This window comes from Dermochelys coriacea, chromosome 8 (genome assembly GCF_009764565.3).
Source record: "Dermochelys coriacea isolate rDerCor1 chromosome 8, rDerCor1.pri.v4, whole genome shotgun sequence".
NCBI lineage: Eukaryota > Metazoa > Chordata > Testudines > Dermochelyidae > Dermochelys > Dermochelys coriacea.
Window position 1 is genome coordinate 76951234 of NC_050075.1, and position 23280 is coordinate 76974513.

At 42.5% G+C, this 23280-nt stretch overlaps 1 long non-coding RNA gene across 1 annotated transcript in view; it reads right to left on the minus strand.

Annotated features, from left to right (window-relative positions):
* The window catches only part of LOC122461286, a 48067-nt gene that overhangs the window by 10306 nt on the left and 14481 nt on the right, over positions 1-23280 (minus strand). Inside the window, exon 2 of the long non-coding RNA XR_006283178.1 lies at positions 14083-14191. This is a non-coding gene — a long non-coding RNA (uncharacterized LOC122461286). The remainder of the gene's footprint in view (positions 1-14082; positions 14192-23280) is intronic.

A 23280-nucleotide genomic window follows, 5' to 3' on the forward strand; every position in this document is an offset into this window, starting at 1 on the left:
GGTTTATTCATAAAGAAAAATAAATATAGATGAGAGCTAAAATTGGTTAAATGGAATCAATTACATACAGTAATGGCAAAGTTCTTGGTTCAGGCTTGTAGCAGTGATGGAATAAACTGCAGGTTCAAATCAAGTCTCTGGAGTACATCCACAGCTTGGATGGGTCATTCAATCCTTTGTTCAGAGCTTCAGTTTGTAGCAAAGTTCCTCCAGAGGTAAGAAGCAGGATTGAAGACCAGATGGAGGAGATGCAGCTGCCTTTTATAGTCTCTTGTCATATGTCCTGTGCTTTCTTTGTTCCAAAAACAAGCTACCCAGCACATGGCATGGAAAAACCTTCAAGTTTTGTCCATAGGCATGTCCCTGCATGCCTTGCTGAGTTACAAAGTGTATCTGCCTTCTCTCAATGGGTCAATTGTATAGCTGATGGTCCTTAATGGGCCATCAAGCAGGCTAGGCAGTGCTGATCCAAATTGTCTGGGGTGTCACCCAGAAACATAGCACAAGTTTAAAATACAGACAGTATAGAGTCAATACTTATAACTTGAAATACAAAAATGATACATGCATACTGATAACATAATCATAACCAGCAAATCATAACCTTGTCATAGACCTTACTTAACCTCCTTTGTTCAAGATTTGGTGCCACTATATGACCTTAGTTGCAACAATGATCTATACAGTCACAGTTTATATCAATAACGTCACATGCCCACACAGTGTAAACTAGCCAAAACTCAGTGTGTCGGTTTCTGAAGGATGAAGGGCTGAGTCAATGCTGCTGAGATTTAAATTACAATTCCAGGGAGCATAAGTATTTCAAACGTGAAGATTAGACCACTAAGCCATTGCATTCAGATGCGATAAATCACAAATCTGTCTATACATGGAGCAGCACCCAACGGCCTTACTTCTGTTGATCGCCCCACTGTATTTCATTGTACTGGGACTTTTATTATATAAAACACTGCAGAAGATTATTTTTTTAAAATCAAACTCTTTACACTAAATTTTCTTTATCCACACAAGTAACTTGTATTAGTTTTAATGAGGAGGATTAGACCATAGCAGGGTAGTTCAGGAATCACATGGGTGCTCCGATATCATGGTGATGAAACCATGCAAAGATATCCCCTTGGATACTATTGCCACATTCAGACACTTGTTGATTGGCTCTACTTACATTGCCATAGTAACCACAGCCTCAGCATCTGCTGATCACCTGCTTCCATGCAACTCTGATGCTCCAGCCATTTGATGCTCTGAGGCCCACCTGCTCCCTTCGGGCTCTTGCTGACTCTGCCTGACCAAGCCAAGTCCATCCCAACAACCTATGACTTGCTCACTAACTCCCTATTGGCTGATTATCTAATTATTGCTTTAACTGGTCATTTAATGCAGAATGACCACTTGCTAATTAATTTCTCCGGTAGTGCACGACACACTCAGTCTTCCTTCTCCACCATGCCCACCAGACTCCATTTCCTCTCTTTCTACCTCCCTTCCTTGCAAGATTTCCATCTCCAACCCCTTCTATTTTCCCCACAACTTCTGCTCCCAACAACTCTACCTCTTTCTCTCTCTCCCCCATTATCAGATGAACATGCGCTCCCAGTGTGATGCTGTGGCCAAAAGAGTTAATGCGATCCTGAGATGCATAACCAAGGGAATCTTGAGTAGGAGCAGGGAGGTTACTTTACCTTTGTACTTGGCATTGGTGCAACCACTGCTGAAAAACTGTGTCCAGTTCTGTTCAAGAAGAATGTTGATAATTGGAGGGGGTTCAGAGAAGAGCCATGAGAGTAATTAAAAGATTAGAAAACATGCCTGATTGTGATAGACTCAAGAGCTACTTAGCTTAACAAAGAGAAGATTAAGGGGTGACTTGATTACGGTTTATAAGCATCTACATGGGAATAAATATTTAATAATGGGCTCTTCAATCTAGCAGAGAAAGATAGAACATGATCTGATGGCTGGAAGCTAAAGCTACACAAATTTAGACTGGAAATAAGTGTAATTTTTAAACGATGAAAGTAATTAGCCACTGGAACAATTTCTCCCATCATCTTCTCTCCATCCCCAACCTTTCCACCAGCTGCATCCTTCCTTATCACCATCTGTGTCCCTTCCCTCTCCATCCTCACTACCAGTCATCCCCTTCCCATTTCTCTCCTCATTCTCCTCCCCCACACCTTACACTCCCTCTTACTCCATCTCGATGCAAAATATTGCCAGATTCTTCATGGAAACTAAGACTAGACATAAGGTTGCCTTCCCCTGCGCTCTTCCCCACTCCTCCTTTGCTGAGAAGATTTCTCGCCTGCTTGTCTCCTCATACCTTTCCAACTGGCACAGTAACTCCAACTCTTCCTGCCTCATGAGCTCCCTTTCTCCCAGCCCCACTCCTTCCATCACCATCTTCTTAACCTCTCACTCTCATCAGGTTTCTTCCCTTCACAGTATATCAAATTGTAGTCTCTCTCCACCTTAAAAAAACCCAACAACTCACCTTGACACCAATCTCCTCTTTCCCCTTTCCCTCCTGAGCCATCTACAACACACATCCAGTTGATGTCCAAATCTTGTCACTTCTTCCTCCAGCACATCTCTGGGGTCTGGCATCTCCTCCCCATCCACACTACTAAAATTTTAGATTACAACAGGAACCCACTGAAAGGGGGTCTCTGTGTGAGTTTTGCACACCAACCTAGTGTGTGTGTGCGCATGCGTGCATGCATACAGACACACAGCCAGGTTGTAATGGGAATAGGGTGTGGACTCTACCAATTCAAGGATACATTCAGTGATTTCAGGTTTCAGACTGCATGTTGAGAACCATCATCTGAAAAGCAAAGTGTTAGATGGAAACATTATAAAATCTGTTATTTTACTTAATGAGTCAGTTTTGCAATAGTTTTACTGTTTTTGGTTTCTTGCATACATCAGTTTCTCTGCAATGAAAAGGTATTACGGCCTATTATGCTATCAAGTACTCTTTGGGTATCTCTTTCTCCTATGAGTTGCTATCTCACATTTTACAACTACTAATTTAGCATATGTTACCCTAAAAATCCCTTCACGTGATAATAATCTCTCCCTGCAATAGCCTTTATTTTGATTGGATCACCTCGAAGTTGTTGTAGGCGGGTGCCAGCTCTAGATGTGCTTAAAGGAACCCTTTTTTAAATACAGATCTGGGGGAGTCTCATGTACTTTCTTGAATCAGCAAGAGTAAAATTTCACTAGATTATCTTGTAATGATATCTTGTGAGCCTAGTGCAAGTGAAGGACTGTGCTATTCTGTCCTAAATCTAACTGCAATGTTCATTTGTGAAATTTTTGCCCACCAAGTCATCCCACCACCATATATTTGGGTTTCAAATTTCCACCCCACTCCCCCACCCCCACCCCTTTGCCCCATATTCCATATACAGCAGTATCCCATACACGTTTGAAATTAGCCTCCTGGATCAGATCACCTCCTCTCATTCCTCATTGTTCAGTAACTTTTGACACTAGCCCACATACCAAATGCCTTTTTTTGTGTAGACACCATACAGGGGAGACTCAGAGCTACGTTTTTTATTGATTTCTTCCACATCGTTTCCCAGTCTCAGCTGCAAAGCTCTGAACAACTGTGCGTCACTTGAACCTCAGCTCTCATTCCCTTTGTCTCATCTCCTATAGGGGGAAGGTTACCCCACATCTGCCCAGTGAGGGCTTTTACACCTTTCTCTGGAGCATCTGGTGCTGGTCACTGTCAGAGTCAAGACATTGGACTAGATGGTCTAATCCACTACAGCAAGTCTTACGTTCCTGCCCACACTCATTCTTAATTCCCCTTATGTATTCTTCTCCAACTACAGTCTTTATCCCCTCTGCCCTGTATTTCCACCATTGCTCTTGTAATTCCATTCCTCTCCTTGTGCATTAAACAGCCACACTCCGTTCATTCAAATCCTTCCTTAAAATGTGCTTCTTCCACAAAGCCAATTAAAATTAATGCATCAGGGAGAGCAGCACGTGCCATACAATACATACCAATGTTCTGTACTGCTCTGAGACGAGCCCTACTGGTACCTGAGGGCATCACTTTTCTGATATGCATCTTCTTTCTGATGGCATGAAAGCTTCTTGGGTCAGATACTGGGCTGTTGTAAATTGATATAGTTCTACTAAAATCACCAGATGAAGATCTGGCCCTACAACTTTTTCTATGTTTTATATCTTGGCAGTGGTCCATAAAGAACCTTCCAAAGACAAACTTTAAGATATACTTTCTCCATCCCACTGCCTAATCACACAAGGTGCTGATCACCTCCTGCAGTTTGCGGAGCACCGTCCACTGCCCAAAGCAGGGGATCAGCACTTCACAAGCCAAAAGAGAGCTTCCTAGAGCTATGGCAGCCAGCTCTCTCCCATGCCCCCGAGCCCTGTTCCCAGAGCCCAGCTGGGAATCTACTACATTTGTAGAATTGTTTTTAAAGTAGGTTTCATTTCATGCATAGGAGCAATTTTTTTTTTTTTAAAGTTTCCACCAACAGGACAACAAACAGCACTAGAAATAACAGGCCCCTCGGACAAGAGAAAGACAACAAGCTTTGGTTTGGTTTATTTTGGCAGTAGGATTTGGGGCTCAGTTCCTCAAAGGTATTTAGACATTTAACTTTCACTGATTTAAATGGGAGTTAGGCACCTAAATATCTTTGAAGATCTGGTCCTTGACCCTATATTGCTCTTGCCCTCTACGCCAATGAGTAAGGGGGAGCAGAAACCCATGTGTCAGGGCATGGGGAGGTTTGAAAGGGGGAAAAGCCAGCTCCAGAGCATGCTGTCCTTTAATCCCAGTCCCAGAAAAAAAATTTCCATGAGGATTACTCATGGTAGGAAGCACTATATCCAGCAGTAACTGTTAGCAGGATCAGGCCCAAACTTGCGTACATAAAGAGCATTGACTCTGACTACTAGCAAAATTATTGTCCTCTGCATGTTTATTTCAGGTTCATTTGTTTACTGAATAAAATGCATTTATAAAATAAAAATTCTACCTGCATATTTTGCAAGGGCGCCCAATGTGCCCATGAATCTTGCAATTATTTATATAAACAGGGTACATAAACAGAGTAATTGTTATGTGTTCCCATGCTCAGCTCCATAGTTCATACAAACAAGTGCAGGATATGCAGTAGGTGCTGTTGCAGAGCAAGTATACCCCATCAGGGGGACTGTCCTTGGATGTAGGGCTGCCCTTCAGCACAAGGCAGCGTGGCCCAGTAGCCAGAACCAATGAGGCTGCCCTTTGACACAGGGCAGGGCAGTATGGCCTAGGGGCTGAAGTCAATAGGACTGCCTTTCTAAGTGGAGCATTATGGCCTGGTGGCCAGGCAGGGGGTGTCACCCAGGAGTGGGTTGATGGCCAGAGTCAGGGACCCAGGTCCTCTCTACTCCACCAGGTCCCAGTCCAGGGCTCTATCAGCAGTTAGTGTATCCACCACTGGGTCAGCAGGGATCCTTCTGAAACACACTGACTCTGTTCCCAGTTCCACAACTGGATCAACGTCTAGTTCCCCTGGGCTACTTCCTACCCATTCTTCCTGTGCTGTAGTCCACAGGTCCTCTGGATCCCTGGGGTCATTGACTGGCTAAGTTCCCAACAACTCCTTTCATTTGTGGGCTTCTAGGGGCAGCCAGGTATTCACCTGGATCTTGGCACACCTGGCCTCCACGGTCTCAGGCTCTGACAACTCCCAGGTGGGAGCCTGCAACACATGTCCTCTATCCCGGGCAATCAGCTCGACTGAGCTGAGCTGCTTAGTTGGAGCATGCCCAGCATGGGTGAGGGGGTGTGACTTCCTCAGTCCACAGTATGGGTTTAAACCCCTTTCTGTCCAATGCAGGGCAGGTACACCCCGTCACAGTGCCTATACAAAACTTGCAGGGTCAACAGGCACATTTATTTACAAATTTGGCCCTGGTGCTTCTGATTAACCTTAAAGCAGCATCTAAAAGGATAACAGTTCTGACATTAAAATATTATTATTCCCAGAAGTCAGGAATTTACCCTTTTCTTAAATCAGGTATTAAGGTATTCGATATAAACTCACATACTATAGATTTATAGAACAATTATAACATAGCTGGAAGCTTTTTTTAATACCTGCCAGAGGGGTTCTGCAAATCTGTTGTGCTGACGTATTTTTTGCCCAGCACATCTTGGATTACTGAGAGTAATTTTACCGCTTTTAGATTGTTTACCTGAGAGAAAACTGCTGAAACTTAATTCTGGAACTTCCTGCTTGCCCTGTTGTGTGATCTTGGTCTATTTTACTGTGGCAGCTACACAGATTTTTCTGTGCAGTGACACATATTCCACCTTGAGGTTATCATTTTAGACACTGCTTTAAGGTTAATCAGAAGCATCAAAGCACCCTGTGTTCTATCAACGTCGCGTCTCAGAATGCAGTTGCTGCTATTGCCAGGACTAGCACATTTCTGTTGTGACAAGAAAGACCCAGAAAGCAATGAGGAAGGATGGGATGCTGATAAAATTAGATACCTTTTAAATGAAACTCACTCTGCCCTACAGTATTTTGGATTTAAATTTTATTAAACAGTGGGGCTGGCTATGAGGGAATAGCTCCCCCTTTCTGAAGTCTAGATTAAGACCTGGGGAACGCAGAATTAAAATCAGATGATGTAAAAAAAAAAATCTACATATTGAGGGAAATGAAGTAATAATTTCTCTCTCTGAATCCTCTATCTATTAAGATTTTGACTCTGGGAAAATTTGCTGGGAAAAATGTACAACACACCGATAGAATGAAATCATGTATAAGAAAAATGGACAGGTTTCAGAGTAGCAGCCATGTTAGTCTGTATTCGCAAAAAGAAAAGGAGTACTTGTGGCACCTTAGAGACTAACAAATTTATTAGAGCATAAGCTTTCGTGAGCTATGGAGTTAACCGAAGAAGGCAATTACTCCTGCAGGGATACGCCTTTCATATAGTTTTCCATCACAAGTACAATATTCCCGAATACACCATTCAGGCCTCTGGAGTATTCATGTTGCATCAGTCATTAGCCAAGGATTTCATTCTTTTCTCTTCACCCATTTCATAAAGGCCTTTGATTACACATCCAGAATTAAAAAGTGGTTCAAGTAGTTGACATGGTGATCTATTGACAACAGTAAAAGTAAGAAAATGACTGTGATGCTGGTTGCTGTTTACTATGATATATGGAGCACTGCCCATTTAGAAAGGGCAATTTGCAGGCCTTGCTGTTACACCAGTTTAAACCCATATTACCCTGGGGAGAGTTCCAGTTGCCACTAAGTGTAGATACTGGGGGAGGAGGGAGTTAAGACTCTCAGTAACTCAGCCATGCTGTTCTTATGCTGTATTTCTATACAAGCTGCTGTTAATTTGTGTAATAATCTACTAGATTCAAATTGTCCCTAAGTAACTGGGCTCTTAGAGGGGCAGGGGAAGGGGGTGGGGAAGCAAGGCTCACAGTAGACTCAGCAGAATTCCTCCAGGGCTTTTGGGGCGTGGGAGCTGTGCAACCCTTATGCAGCCTGTCCTATGCTTTCTTCCCCTTCATCCCTGTGACAGCTCAGCTTCTCTGTCTGATGTGAGGAAAAGGGGCTGGGCTGTGGTTCTGCCTTCACTTCACTCACCCGGCCCCCTAGAGCCTGAAGAGACAGTGTCTGGAGCACTCCTTGTGCTCAGTGAGAATAAAGACTGATTTTAGCTAGTCCTGTACAGGAATGCAAAGGAGAAAGGGGTTGCAGGTTCTTTTCCCCCTGCACAACCTGGATAGAATTTATTGCTAAGGCAGACAATAAAATATACAGAATTTGCAGCATCACCAAGGTAATGAATGAGACCCTTTAACGTCATTTTCTGACCTCTGAGCATTGTGTGTGTATAAAGGTTTCAAATCAACATATGGTTTTAAAGATAAATGTAGGCTGTACTATAGTTTGCTTGGCAGCTAATCCAAGATCCACCGCTGAAAGGCATACATTAAGGCATACATTAAAGCCTGCAATAAATGGAACAGCTACATCTTATTTCTGGTATTATGCACGCTAGTGATTAAAGATAAACTGGTTTTGATACCATATCTGTGCCTCTGCTCAAAGTGGGGGAATGCTTTAGAACTGCTCTGAGCTGGCAGCAGTACAGAGGGGCTAAGCTGAGTGGGAGTGCAAGAAGGAGCACCACAGAAGAGGCAGAGTGTGCATCAGACACACGGTTTAGCTGTTGCTTCTCTTCTGCCCAGTTCTATTTCCTTTTATTTTCCCTTTTCATTCCTTTCAATTTTGCATCATCATCTTCTTGTCGGAGTGAAAGAGCATTAAGCTTTTTAAAAAAAAACATGCCATTTCAGGAGTTTTGGAGCCTGAATTCTGCTGAGGAAGAATGCTAACCGCTCTGGGCCTGATGTTTAAAGGTCATTAGGTAATTAAAGAGGCAACTGGGATTTTCAAAAGTGCCTAGGCCCCAGCTCCTATTGAAATCACTGGGAGTTAGATGCCTAGGCACTTCTAAAAATCCCATGAGGCCCCTATCTCCAACTTTAGGCACTTAAATACCGTTAAACATATGCCGCTCTGAGCCCTGCCAGACAGGTTTGTGTATTGACATTTGCACAGCTGCAGCCTACAAACTCCATCTCCATCTTATGGGACTTTTATATAAATTGAAAACTTTTGATGATCTGCTGAAGCTGCAAGAGGGATACACTAATGCTTAACACATCTTTGGGCGTAGCACACACATGAAATGGTCATAAAAACTCTTCAAAAAAACGGTCAAAAACCAAGCACTAGCAAATGCTCTGTTGAATTCTTAAATGCCACCTTTCATAATACAAATATTGTAATGTACACTCAATACATAGTATCTTTTACAGTCTTTCAAGCAGGAACAGACCCGTAGCTATTTATAGCGTGCCCATAACACTTGTAACTAGGCATTTACAGTTGCTGAGGATCCATTTTTAAGCAGAATGTACCTTAGGAATTTTTCACTATAAAATCCATGCTTCAGAAGAATGGATCTTCTGTTTAGTTACAGAAAGCAAATATATTTTTACTTAACACAGTGGCTACCTGTGCACACTGCATAAAACTATATAGATTATCGAGGGAATTAAATATGGGACAGCTAAGGAAATTGTAGGTGTTCTCCCCATCATCATACTTGGAATCAGTTTTCAAATGCACTAGGTTCAAAACTGTCCTAAAAGTTCATTTGTGATTGTGCATTTAAAATATCTTAGGCCAGGTTACCAGGCAGGGTATGCTTCGCCCACAATATGAGGAAGACATTCAGGAAATACTGAATTACTAATATAAATTAAAGGAATAAGACACAAAGGAGTTAATACATCAGGACGTTTGGAAAACCTGTAATTTGCCCTGAGTGAGACTGTCTTGTCCAAGGCACTGTGCGGTAATAAAGCTAAGGAATGCAGGCAAGAAACTGAAACTATATTTCGCAGCAGCCAAACATCATAGAAGATGCCTTCGAACTGGACCAAGAATGCAGCATATGTCTATTTTCCCTTTTACCAACAGATTAACAGACAAAGAGGGAGTTTCTCTTCAAACTAAGTAAGATGACACTGAATCATCTGGAGATGGCTTTTTTTTCTTTTTTTCTTTTGCACAATACATCAGAGACAGTCTTTTCCCCTTCAACTATACTCAATGCAATTATTCTTCCTGTTTGGGTGATTTGGGGATTTCAGATGAAGGGCTAGCTTCTGCCAGGCCCTGTGCATTTGTATGGTAGAGCAGGGCAAGAGGATCCTCTCCCCTCCCCTCTTCCATCCCTGCACATCCCTGTCTGTCCAGAATCCCAGAGAGGGGCATAGTATCTACTCCCTCACTGGCCCACAAAACAGGGAGCATACTGAGGCCCCATCCTCCCTCCTGCCAGTGTGTCTGAGTGGCAGGGACAAGATCTGGCCCAAAGTGTTCCCATGCTCTCAGTAATGTTCTGCTATTTAATGTTAACACAAATAACTGTTAAAAACTGTGTGATTGACCAAATGTGTTATGTCAGCAGTATACTAGGTGCTTATGGACAGATATCCCTGTTGAACAAGGTCCTTATGGACAGTGGGGATTTGCTCCCATTTCAGCCATCAGTGGTCACCACCAATGAATCTGCACATGTTCAATCCCCAAGGCGGAGTTTCCCCTGATTTCAAGCAGGGCTAAGGTACAAACAGAGCTGGGCCTGTCTACACTAGGGGTGAATCCTGGCCTCACTGAAGCCTATGGGAGTTTTGCCATTGACTTCAGTGGAGCCAGGCTTTCACCCTAAGGGTTTGCACCTGTGCAACTACATTGGTGGTGACCACTGATGGCTGAAATCAGGACAAATCCCCAATATAGACAAGAGCTAAGTGCAGTACAAAAAAGGGATGCGGGAGAAGGTGTAATGAAAAGCAGTGAGAGTGAGTAGTGAAAATGAATATGCATCTCTTTGCTCCACCAGGTTTGTGATCTGGTGCTGACCACTGTCAGAAACAGGGTACCGGACTGGATGGACCATAGGTCTAGTCCTGTATGGCAGTTCCCATGTGCCTGTGTCACATGCTTGTTCCTTGCACTCTCTCAGATACCAGCATTTATCTAAATCTCTGAAGTGAAGCTCAGATGATTTCTGCAGCTCACTGGTAACTCCTAATAGTTATTTTAAAGCAATTGTTTTACTTATAAACATTAAAGAACATTTAATGAAATATTCTTTACTGCAGGAGGTGGCACAGTATAATTGGCATATGTAAAAAATTGCTTTTGAGTGGGTTACAGAAAAAGACACTTTTAGCACTTGTTACCATAAATGTGGATTTTAAATTGGTTAGACTTGAAAATAAGCCTATCATCTCAAGCTGTGATAATTGTTCTCTGTAATTTGGGTTAGATTTCTACATGCCAGTAGATTAGCCTAATGGATTTTTGGATAATGGCCAATCCAGTGGATTAGGCACTAGTGCATTAGTCATTTGAATCTAGTTACATCTACAATTAATGGCTCAGGTTCTGCAGTTCAGATAAATCAGACTTCCACTGAAATTAACAAATACAGAATCAGGTCCAGAACCTGGTCTGTAATCTCCATCCTCAAATTAAACAATTGTTGGTTTTAGTGATAAATAAACTGCATCTGAATTACCAGAATAAAGAGAGAGAAAAATCTTTGTTTACCTAGAAGTTTGCACGGATACATTTTGATGAAGCAGTGTCAAATTCCAATTTACTGCTACATTTTTGCCCTTTGAAGTGCAGCATGTAGATCCAAGTAGCGTATATCTGATTTCTGATGAGCTCTGAAATCCATCATTAAACTATGTATTTTGACATTTCTAGATAAGGTAAACAAGTGTTGTACCCCAGTGTAATGGTACAAAGTTCAAAAGGATAAGTGTGTATGAAGCAAACAGACACTAGAGGGCTTTGCTGCCTCTCTAGGAAAGGGCTGGCTGTTGCATTCAGAGTATTACGTTACAAATTGTTGTAATTACAATTCATTGGTATTACAATTGCAAATATTAAGTCACTATTGTACTCAGTGGGAAGAATGATATTTAGAACAAAGGGTCCTCTGAGAAAGGGAAAGCCTGTAAGTGACACCAGCTATGGACAATGGCTGGTTGAGGACCAGAAGGTGCAGTGATGGCATTGCCAGCCATACGCAGGAGGCACAACTCTGGACCATGGCAATGGAATAAGCAAAAAGGGGTGGGGATAGTTCACTGTGTGCAGGAACACAGACCCTGTTATAACATCCAAACCAAAGCAATCAAAAAGGAAAATGGACTTAAGCAACAGTCTGGACTCTCTTATTACTTACAAGAGTGCAAATCAGGAGTAACACCCTTGAAGTTAATGGCATTACAGTGATATTTAAGCGGAACAAAATCAGTGTCATTGTTTCCTGTGGTTATCCAATGCCTTGGTGAAGGACCAGATCCTGGTCCCTGTACAGAACTTGAATAAACAAGCTTGGTCAGGGAGGAATGGGATCCACCTCCCCAGATATTTGTTTGCTGCTATGCATGTTCAGAGAGATAGCTACCTTTGAATCTTTGTAACTCCCACTTGTTGAGAGGTGAAGACAGGAAGGTTTTGTCTCATGAGTCCCATTGATTTAACCACAAGTTCAGTTCCTGGCTTTACCCTGTGTTTCCTGTGTGACCTTGAGTGTGCCACAAGATCTCTCTGTATATCAGTTCCTATCTGTAAAATGGGGATAATAGTAGTGATCTGCATTGGAGGGGTCTTATTGGGTTCCGGGAAGTGGGCGGGCACAAGCACACCCACTGCTAAAGGAGTTGGAGGGGTACTGCAAGAATAATTTCATTAGTATAGAGGAGGTGCTCAGATATTACCTGTGACAAGTGCCATAGAAAAATCTATAGCAGAGCTATGGAAAATTCTAATATTGTAACATTTATTTTAATCCCAAATCAGGGTGAAAAGCTGAAATACTTAATTTTTATTTTTCCTGATGGAAAATTTTGGTTGGGCAGAAACTGCATTTTTTGTCAGAAAATCATTCTAATTGAAAATTCCCAACCACCTCTCATCGGTAGCCAGGGAGCCATCAATCCAGCCCCATCCTCCATGGTGGCTTAAATAGGGACCCATTAACCTTTGCCTATTGCAAGCTAGTGCAGGCACAATTCAACAGGTAGCAGGGCATGCAGTTACAATTGCTTAGCTCTGCTGCTGTGTTCAAGGCCTTCCATGCACCTACTTTTGGAGTGTACAGGTTTTGCCTTGAAGGCTTGGCCTAGGGTAGGAGCTGCAGGCACGATGTTAGGACATGTTAGCTAGCCAGACCTTACAGTGCTAAAACTCTAGTCAAGACAAGATATGTTGTACAATAGCATGTGCCTAGGCTCCTGTCTTAGCATGTGCTGTATTCTCCACTAGACAGTTCAAACGAACATGTTAGCTAGCACAATCTATCGCCTCTTTTATCTTCATCTAGACACGGCCTTTGACTATAAAAGGTCACTCTGTAACATTCACAAACGGGACTGCCAAAGCGATTCCAAAAGTATATGACAAGCCACTGACCATCTGGCAGGGAAAGAGCATCATTATCCTCTTATTTCATTCACCCCATTGATAAGAGATGCAGTCGTGGAAGAAAATCTGATTGTTGTTCACAATTTGGGTCTAAAGCAGAGTGCTCTAATAACAACGTACAGAGTGACCTCATCGTGGCAATGCACTTTTATTTCATTTTCTTGTCTTTGATAAATAAGAAGGACATGTAATAAATTTAAAGGAACAAAGTAAAACTAATATGGGAGCTGAGGGAGAAGGAAAAGAAGAAATAGAAACATTCATACAGTTAATGGGTGACTTAACCCTAGAATCAGAGATGAAGGGATCAAAGAGGACTTCTCAGGTTAACTCAAGTGAGACCCTCCTCTACACTAATCCCCTTTAGATTATTTATTATGATAGCCCTTACTCTGCTAAAACACACAGAAGTTGGTGAAGCCAATACAGGGGGTGCCAGATTAGGCCTTACTTCAGAACTCAGCAAGGGTGGAGGGTTCCAGAGCCCAGGCTTCAGCCTGAGCCCAAACATCTGCACTGCAATTTTATAGCCCTACAGCCTGAGCCCTGCAAGTCTGAGACCGCTCACCCGGCCAGTGGCTGGTGTTTTATTGCAGTGTAGACATAGCCCAAGTTCCATGATTTCCTGCTAATGCGTTAGAGTTCTTAGCTCTCCTGTTATTTTATTTTTCCTTTTTAGGGTCTCTAAATATTGGTGCTTTTTAAAACTGCAGACAGACAGTCAAATGCAATTCTGGCATGACTGAATAAAGTAGCTTTGCCATATGAGGGATTCTACATCCCCAGGGATAGCGTTTGCCTGTTTAGCAGCAGTATAACATTATGAGCTGGTGCCCACTGTGACCTCAGCAGTAATGTGGTACTAGTTTTCAGTAATACTGAAAGCCTGCCCTTGGTATTCCTTCTGGTTAATTTTCCCAAAGTTTATTATGTCATGTTTGTTTATACAAAGTCTCACCTCATTTATATCCACCCACTTCTAGATAGTTGGTGAGTTATTCTATAGCTCTGAGCAGTCTTCTCTGAAGTTTCCCATCAATCCCAGAGTGGTATTTTCTGAGGTCCTCCTATACACACAATGTTGCACTGGTTTAACTGAAGGCATAATTTTGAACCAGTTTAGTTAAGTCAGAGCAACGTGGGTACTCTTAAATCAATTTAAACGAGTGAATTTACATGGTCAAGTTAAACTGATAAAATGAGTTTTAAACTGATATGTATATCCCCCACAGGGGTTGGCAACAGTTTAACTAAAGGCAGGGCTATGTGATGGGGTATCCTGGCCTTTAAGGGCCAGAAGCCTGGAGCCCACCAGTCCCATCCAATTAGCTCTGCCCATCACTCCTGGGTGATGGGGTGTGGGGATGGGAATGGGGTATGGGGTTTACTTAATAGAACCAGCTGGGTACAGAGGAACTGATTCCCCTATAAAGAGCTACAGAAAGCTATAGACTGAGGGGGATGTGTAGGGAGAGAAAGGGTATAGCAATAAAAGATGGCTAATCTGCCCAGGTTAGTTGAATGGGGCTTTAGGGCAATACAATTACAGTGTAGATGTTTTAGTTCAGGCTAGAGCTTGTGCTCCAAGACCTCCATGAGAGTAGTAGGGTCTCAGAGCCCAGGCTCCAGCCTGAGCCTGAATGGCTGCAGTGCATTTTTATAGCCTGTGAGCCTGAATTTGCTGACCCAGGCTCTGAGACCTGGTGGTAGGGATTTTCATTGCAGTCTAGATGTACCCAGAGATAACCGAGGTGAAGCTGGACTGAGAGACTTTAACAGAGGCTTGCCAAAGCTGGGAATGGCTACTAGGACCAAGTAGGCTCCAGCAGAGAATGCTGAGTCTTTAAGGAAAACACTCCAGGAAGAGGAAGGCCTGGGAGACCCACAGCAGGAAAGATGCAGTGGATGGAGTTAATGGAAATTTGAGAACTTTATTATGGGAATGATTTGGTTATCTGAATAAAACCAGCCCCAAAGAGGGGTGTTGATGAACCAGAGAAGAGCTGTTTGGTAGTCTTATTGAGGAAGGCCCTGAGATGTGGGGAAATGGAGGCAGGGCTTGTGCAGCTGTCTTGGGAAGTCACCAGCCCATTTACAGAGGGCAAGATTGTGTATAGCCATGCTCTCTGAATGCAGCTGGTGTGCATTTTGGGGGGTCCTCCAGATTACTACAAATCATTGATTTTAAGGACTGAAGGGACCATTCTGATCACTTAGTCTGACCTCCTGCAATGTATCTACTGAAGAATGCAAACCCAATCCCTGAAGGAGACCATTAGAGAGCTCCACCCGGTTGGAGGTTACATCATTAATAATTATTCACAACCTGTCAGCTATTTTTTTACCCACAGGATATTTATTTTTCCAACTTCTGTTTTTAATGTGGCAATGTATAAAAGCTTTAGTGAAAACAAGCTGAATCACATCCACCAAGCTCACAGTTACATAGAAGTCACTGACAGGATCTATATTTTATGGCTCCATGATATTTATCCCTCAGCAGGATGTTCTCCTAAACGCTTACATATATACATGCACATTCTTTGTCTCTTGGTTTAAAGATTTTACCTGCTATTGAAACAGTAGCTGGTCAGTGGGTCATTTTTTTTTAATTGAAACTACATTAGCATTTCCTCTTGCATCAGGTGCCTTGGCTGTTTCCAAGTTATATTCAGCAAGACTGTGAGCTATTCTTCAGTTTTTTTCTCTCAGTTCTTTAGAGACTCTTAGGTTCATCTCCTCTGGCCCTACTGATCTTACAAGGTGTTCCTTCGCCATCTCTTTATGGATATGTGGGTCTGGTTCTCCCTTGACCTCAGAGAGTCATTTACATCTATGCAACATCAGTGTAACACAACAGCATGCTCAGAATTCTACCCTCACGTGTGCTGCTGCAGCTTTACTCCTAACAGTACCTGAGCTAGCTGCACTAAATCTAGCTCAAGTATGGCTACTCAAGCTGCAGTCATACTCCATGATTGCAGTGTAGGCATACCCAGAGAATAGAGGTCCCCAAACTGTGGGCTTGCCCCTCTAGGGGGGAAAGGAGGAACATTCAGGGGGCCCAGTCAGCCCAGATCAGCCTCCACAGGGAGCAGCGAGGGAGTGCCACCCAGTCCTGCACCTGGTCCCATCCCCAGCCTCAGCACCCAGCCGGGGTCCAGCTGCTGGCCACCGCTGTGGCCTGGTTGCTGCTCCACCTCCACCCCCGGCCAAAGCCCTGCTTTCTGCCCCAGACCCACCCCCCCGCTGCAGTCCCATCCTCAACCCCCTTACCCCATCCACATCCCTCCCAACCTGAGTCACGGCCCTGCTCCTGGCCCTGGCTCGGCAGAGGAGGGGGAGAGAGGGTGTGTGTGGACAGGGGTAAGTGGGGTCACAGCCCTCAAAAGTTTGGGGACCACTTCCATAGAATGTAATCCCCCCATAGATGCAGCCTTCTATTTGCAGTCCCACCAGTCCATAGCACATCTTCATCTTTCCAAGTATGACAATAATCCCATGATATTGGCCCTGATGCTGAGCTCAATGCAGCTGAGGAGTGTGTATGTGAGGAGTAAGGAGGGCAGTGTAGCTTTATGACATTTTGGTGACCTCCCAGTTGCTGGATTATTCTGATGCCCAGCATAAGTTAGATCGTCCCTAGGGGCTGCTGTGATGTATAGCTTTCTGCCTCAGTCAACTAAGAAGAGTTAAAAGTGTACTATGCTCCAGTCACATCCCTCCCATCCCCCTTCCCAAGCCCTCTACACTGGGAGATGAGAGGCACCGTAAGGCTGTTATGCCCGCCCTGCCCTGCCGGGGGAATCCTGCTTACATTGGGAATATTCCCCTGTGGGGTGATCTTCTGGCTTTATGGCCCCTGTACATCAGCCCCAGGGAATCCCGGAATCAGGAACGAAGAGATTTCACATGGTAAAACTGATATTTCAACAGGTGGTCTTGAGCGTTTGCAGATATGCTCAGGATTGAAATCTCCCCGTTTCCATCATCCAGCATGGCTCTTGGCATCAAACCCCTTCCTCCTCCTCCCCAGCAAACTCTACGATGTTAGTGCCACAAAATGTAGAGATTCAGGGTCTGAGCTATGTAGCCCTTCAGAGTCTTTACCAAAAATGCAGGCAATTTCAATTTGGTGGAAGAGGGCTGTCCACTCATCTCTACTGCAATTGGAAATGAATGTTCCTCCATTTTCAAAGAATTTTTAAAGATCAGTCAGATATCAATTATTAGGAACAGCTCTACCATGCAGAACCATTGGACTCTCCTGCTAGCCTAGTGGTTTAAAGAGGCTTCACTTCTTCTCAGGGCTTGTCTACACAGGGAAATAGCCTGCAATAGCATCCCACATGGCCATTTATATCCTACACTAGGAGTGCCTTAGTGTAGTGGTGAATTATGATAAACTGCTAAAAAACACATTCAGTGCAAAATAAGAGCATCCACACGGGGAGTTAGTGTGGAATAACTACTGCACTTTAAATTCACACCCTAGTTTATTTTGCAATAGCATCTCCATGTAGACAAGCTCTTAGCAACGTTATTTGAAGAATCTTTTCCCTATATACGTTTCACTTCAGGCTCCCTTGGAAAGCAATTATCATCTTTGTTTTGTTTGGCTCCAAGTTGCAACGTAACCATATTTAATTAGCTTGGTGAAATAATTTGTTACGTTTTGGCTAAAGTGTAGGCTAGGGATGTAAATAATGGTTAAAAAAAGTTAATTGGTTAAACTATTAAAATTATATCATTTAACCAGTTAACCAATAACTGAGGTCGCTCCAGTTGGCCTGGCACGGCCGGGGCTGGAGCTAGGGTCTTGCTGGCCCGGCCAAGGCTAGGGTCCCACCTGGGCTGCAGGGCTGCGGGTCCGCCAGGGCTGGTGTCCTCCCCCCCCGTTTAACCTTTTACATCCCTAGTGCAAGCCTAAATAGGCACTGGGGAAAAAAATCAAAGTGCCCTGGGGTTAAAGTGCTGACTCCATTTTGTGCAGAACTGATAGGCTTTGTAACCACTTCTGTGAAGAAACCACAGCCTTGTGCCACTGGATAAAACTGCCTGATCTTTTGTGGCATTTCCCTTTTCTGGTAGGGCCTTGACATGGTGTCTCACTTCTTGACACATGGGACAAGGAAAGTACATACTATGCCTAAGGAGCCATTCCATGATTGTACAACTGTGGAAATCAGGTGTTGCTGGAACTAACCAGTACAGGACACTCTGTGTCTGTGGAGTTGTAACCATGCTGTAAAAAATGCACTAAACATTTAGTCCAGAATCCCTCACCTGGACAAGATGTGGCTCTCAAATGCCATAGAACTCTAAGGAGATTCTTGTGCCAGTGGTGAATGGAAATAAATAATTAACGAGGTGCTTAGTGACATGTCTCTCATTAAATTATCACAATCCCAATAGAGCTGGTATAGTCAAAAAGTCATCAGGTTCATCCCCATGTGCTAAGGCAAGATCAAATCAACATAGGCCAATCCTGACAGGTGTTTGTCCACTCTGGTCTCAAAAACCTCCAGTGAGGGAATTCTACAACCTCCCTCGGAAGCCTAATCCAGAGTTTAACTACCCAGATAGTTAGAAAGTTTTTCTTAACATTTAACCTAAATCTCCCTTGCAGCAGATGAAGGCCATTGCTTCTTGTCATATCTTCAATGGACATGGAGAACAATTGATCACAGTCCTCTTTATAACAGCCCTTAACATATTTAAAGACCATTATCTGGTCTCCCCTCAGTCTTCTTTTCTCATATGTAATCATGCTCAATTTTTTTAACCTTTCCTCATAGATCAGGTTTTCTAAATCTTTTATCAATTTTGTTGCTCTCCTCTGGACTCTTTCCAATTTGTCCACATCTTTCCTAAAGAGTGGCGCCCAAATCTAGACACAATACACCAGCTGAGACCTCACCAGTGCCAAGTAGAGTGGGACAATTACCTCCTGTGTCTAAGGCTATGTCTACACTACAGCCGGGATCGACACTCTGAGATCGATCTAAAGGCAGTTGATTTAGTGGGTCTAGTGAAGACCCACCACATCAACAGCAGATCACTCTCTAGTCGATCCCTGTACTCTATCCCCCCACCAATGAGAAGAGTAAGGTAAGTCGATGGGAGAGTTTCTAGACCCCATGGTAACTCGACCTAAAGTACATCGACTCCGGCTATGCTATTCACTTAGCTGGAGTTGTGTAGCTTAGGTCAACTTACCACAGTAGTGTAGACATAGCCTTATATATGATACTCCAGCTAATACACCCCAGAATAACATTAGTCTTTTTTGCAACTGCATCACATTGTTGACTCCTATTCAATTTGTGATCCACTATAACTCCTAGATCCTTTTCAGCAACAGTTCCACCTAACCAGTTATTCCCCTTTTTGTCGTTGTGCATTTGATTTTTTTTCCTAAGTGAAGTACTGTGCACTTGTCTTTATTGAATTTCATCTTGTTGATTTCAGACCAATTCTCCAATTTGTCAAGGTTGTTTTGAATTCTAATCCAGTCCTCCAAAGTGTTTGCAACCTCTCATAGCTTGGCATCCTTTGCAAATTTAATAAGCATACTCTCCTCTCCATTATCAAGCCATTAATGAAAATATTGAACAATGCCAGACCCAGACTGACCCCTGCAGGACTCCACTAGATATGCCTTCCCAGTTTGACAGCAAGCCATTGATAACTATTCTTTGAGTACGATCTTCCAATCGGTTGTGAATACACTTTATATAATTTCATCTAAACCACATTTGTGGTTTATGAGACAGGTGGGACTCTATCAAGAGTCTTACTAAAATCATCTATCTATCTATATCATATCTACTGCTTCCCTTCTATCCACTAGGCAAATCAAATCAAATCAAAGAAGGAAATTATGTTGGTTTGGTATGATTTGTTCTTGACAAATCCATGTTGGCTATTACTTATAACCCTATTAATAGATTTGTATCCCTGCATGGATACAAAATGCATGGATACAAAATTTGTACCCGCATCCGATCCATGACCCACAAACGTAGTTCGTGGATATAAACTGGATAGCGTAGATTTGCAGGGCTCTACCTATTATCCTCTAGGTGCTTACAGATTGATAATTTAATTATTTGGTCCAGTATTTTCCAGGTATAAAAGTCAGGATGACTGGGTTATAATTTCCCAGGTCCTCTTTGTTTCCCTTTTTAAAGATACGTATTTATTTGCCCTTCTCCAGTCCTCTGGAACCTCACAGTGCTCCATGATTTCTTAAAGATAATTGCAAATGGTTCCAAGATTCCTTCATTGAGTTCCTTACATACCTTAAGAGGTATTTTATTGGGCGCTGCTGAATAATCTAACTTATCTAAATATTCATTAACCTGTTCTTTCCCTATTGTGGCTTGTGTTCCTTCTCCTTTGTTAATATTAATTGTGTTAAGTATCTGGTCACCATTAACCTTTTTAGTGAAGACTGAAGCCAAACAGATATTGAACACCTCAGCTGTCTTGATGTCACCAGTTATTAGCTCTACTTCCCTGCTAAGTAGAGGGCCTATACTTTTCTTCATCTTTCTCTTGCTCCTATATATTTAAAGAACCTCTTTTTATTGCCTTCTATGTACCTTAAGTGTAACTCATTTAGTATCTTAGCCTTTCTGATTTTGTCCCTACATTCTTGTGCTATTCTTTTGCAATTCATCCATGTTTCCACTTTTTGTAGGATTTCTTTTTGATTTTCATGTCATTAAAGACCTGCTGGTGAGCCCTATTGGCCCCTTACTATTCTTCTTACCGTTCCTTTAGACTGGGATCATTTGCAGTTGTGCCTTTAATAATGTTTCCTTGAGAAAGTGCCTGCCCTTCTGTACTCTTTTCCCTTAGATTTTCTTCCCATAGGACCTTACCTACCACTTCTGAGTTTGCTACAGTCTGCTTTTTTTGAAGTCCATTGTCCTTATTCTGCTGCTCTCACTCCTTTTTTTCTTAGAATTATGAAATTTATTGTTATGTCACTTTCACCCAAATTGCCTTCCACTTCAGATTCACAGATTCTAACCAATCCCTCCCTGTCCATCAAATCAAGTCTAAAATGGCTATACATTACTGTGTGTTCAATCTTCATATGTGAACCAAAATATGTATTTAACCAGGCAAACAGTATCCACTTAGAACTGCCTACACATGTACTTAAGCAGTTTTAAATGTATAATTATGTGAAGCTGACTACTTCACTTGGGCAGAGCTAAGTGAGCCAGCGGTGTGCTATATATCAGCCACTCAGCTGGCATGGGAGACCACACCCAGGTGACAGCATAGAACCCTCCAGTGAAGCAGATAAGGGACCATGCTGCTGCCCCTGGCCTCACATAAATCCCATGTAGTTACCAAAGAACAACATAACAGTGACTTGGGACTTCTTTTCACTTCCTTTCAGTGCTGACAGACTAAATTTAAAGATGCTTCTGCTTTAAGTCTACCAGACCTGGCTACACAGAGATAACATCTTATGCTTGGGTCAATTAATAATAATACGTAGGGCAAACTCATGCCTCTAGGAGCATGTGGTGTGATGGGGGAAAATAGTGAATGGGCAGAAGGCCTATGAGACATTCTGCCTGGGCAGGTCAGGACAGTTTAGGGAGCTGGGAAAGCAATATACTCTTCATTGTTACTCCAAAAAAGAAGTCATATAGACCTGCTGCCAGCATCTAATGCTGATTATAGCCCCTGGGGTATACAAAGGTCTGAATTGGTCCCATACTGGCTGCTTTGGGATTACTGAGAGTTGCCAGGGGATTATCAACTCCCTGACTAAGACTTAAGGGAGCACTAGGCCTGTTTCCTGCTTTGTTCCTGCTTGCCTCTCATAGGATATTCTCACACGACAGGATAGACTTTTGGCATTTAGGGCCTGACTAAAGCCGAGTAAGGTCAATGGAAGGACTCTCACTCCCTTCAACAGGCTTTGGATCTGTGAACATTCAAAGCCAATGCAAGCAGTTGTCCACTTAGCAAAATGTAAGTCATAGAACTGTGCAAAAATTCACAGGATGAACCAAAAACCAAAACATTTAATTTTGGGTTGATTCAAAATGAATTGTTTTTGCTGAAAACAAATAGTTGGGGTGCGGAGGGGGACAAAACACATTTTGTTCAACCCACAATAAAATGTTTTGTTTAGATTTTGAGTGTTTAACCTTTTTAAAAAACAAAGTTGAGGTAAAATTCAAACAAAATTTTGAATAAAATGAATCAACATCTTCCTTTCAAAAATGTCAAAATGAGGTTTTGATTTTTTTAAATTTTTGAGGTTTTTTGTTTGTTCTTTTTTTTGACTAAAACAATTCAGCAAATTTTACACAAATTCATGCAATGTTTCAGTTGATGTGAATCTGCATTTTTCAATGAAAAAACTTTTGGATAAAAAATGTGACCCAGTTGTTTAGGTCACTCTTCACACCACACTTGTCTATCTTTTCTCTCTTGCCTATTTTTGCAGTAGGGGATTTATGATACTGAAAGTTGATTTTCTGTGAGCACTTTGCTGGTCTCCAAATGCAGACTGATGGTCCAGGGAGCTTTGGTCTAGCAATACAGAAAGAGATCCCTAACCATGAAGAGCAAATATTAGACATATTGAAAATTGTAAGATCTTCATGGCAGGAATGGTGTCTTGCTATATGTTCTGTAAGGTACCTAGCACAACTTTGGACCTGTGAACAACAAGGCAGGGGTCAGGAAGACTGTCTCATTGCAGTTAAATCTTTTCATATAATTTCTATGGGTCCCCCTCTCTTGTTCCAGAGTTGCATGTTTGCTGAGGTAATTTGCAAGCTTTACCAAGGACTCCATCAGCTTACTGAGTCTTCAGTTCTTTTCCTTTGGAGTTTTCACAGCAAAGCTTATTGCTGCTGCTGTCCTGCCAATTAATTTCTCATATATTTCCTTTCAAATCTGAATTGAATTACTGAGCATAAGAAATGAGTATGGCTTTTTTTAAAAAAAAAATAGGGCAGATAAAAGCTGACACAGAGCAGATCACTCTCGCTGCTGCTGCAAAGCCAATACATGTATTGTTAAAATGTCAGGTAAATGTAGAAACCAAAGACAGATCCTGGAAATTGCTCATAGGCCATTTACTTCTGGGTTTTTAAAATATCCCACCCTGTTG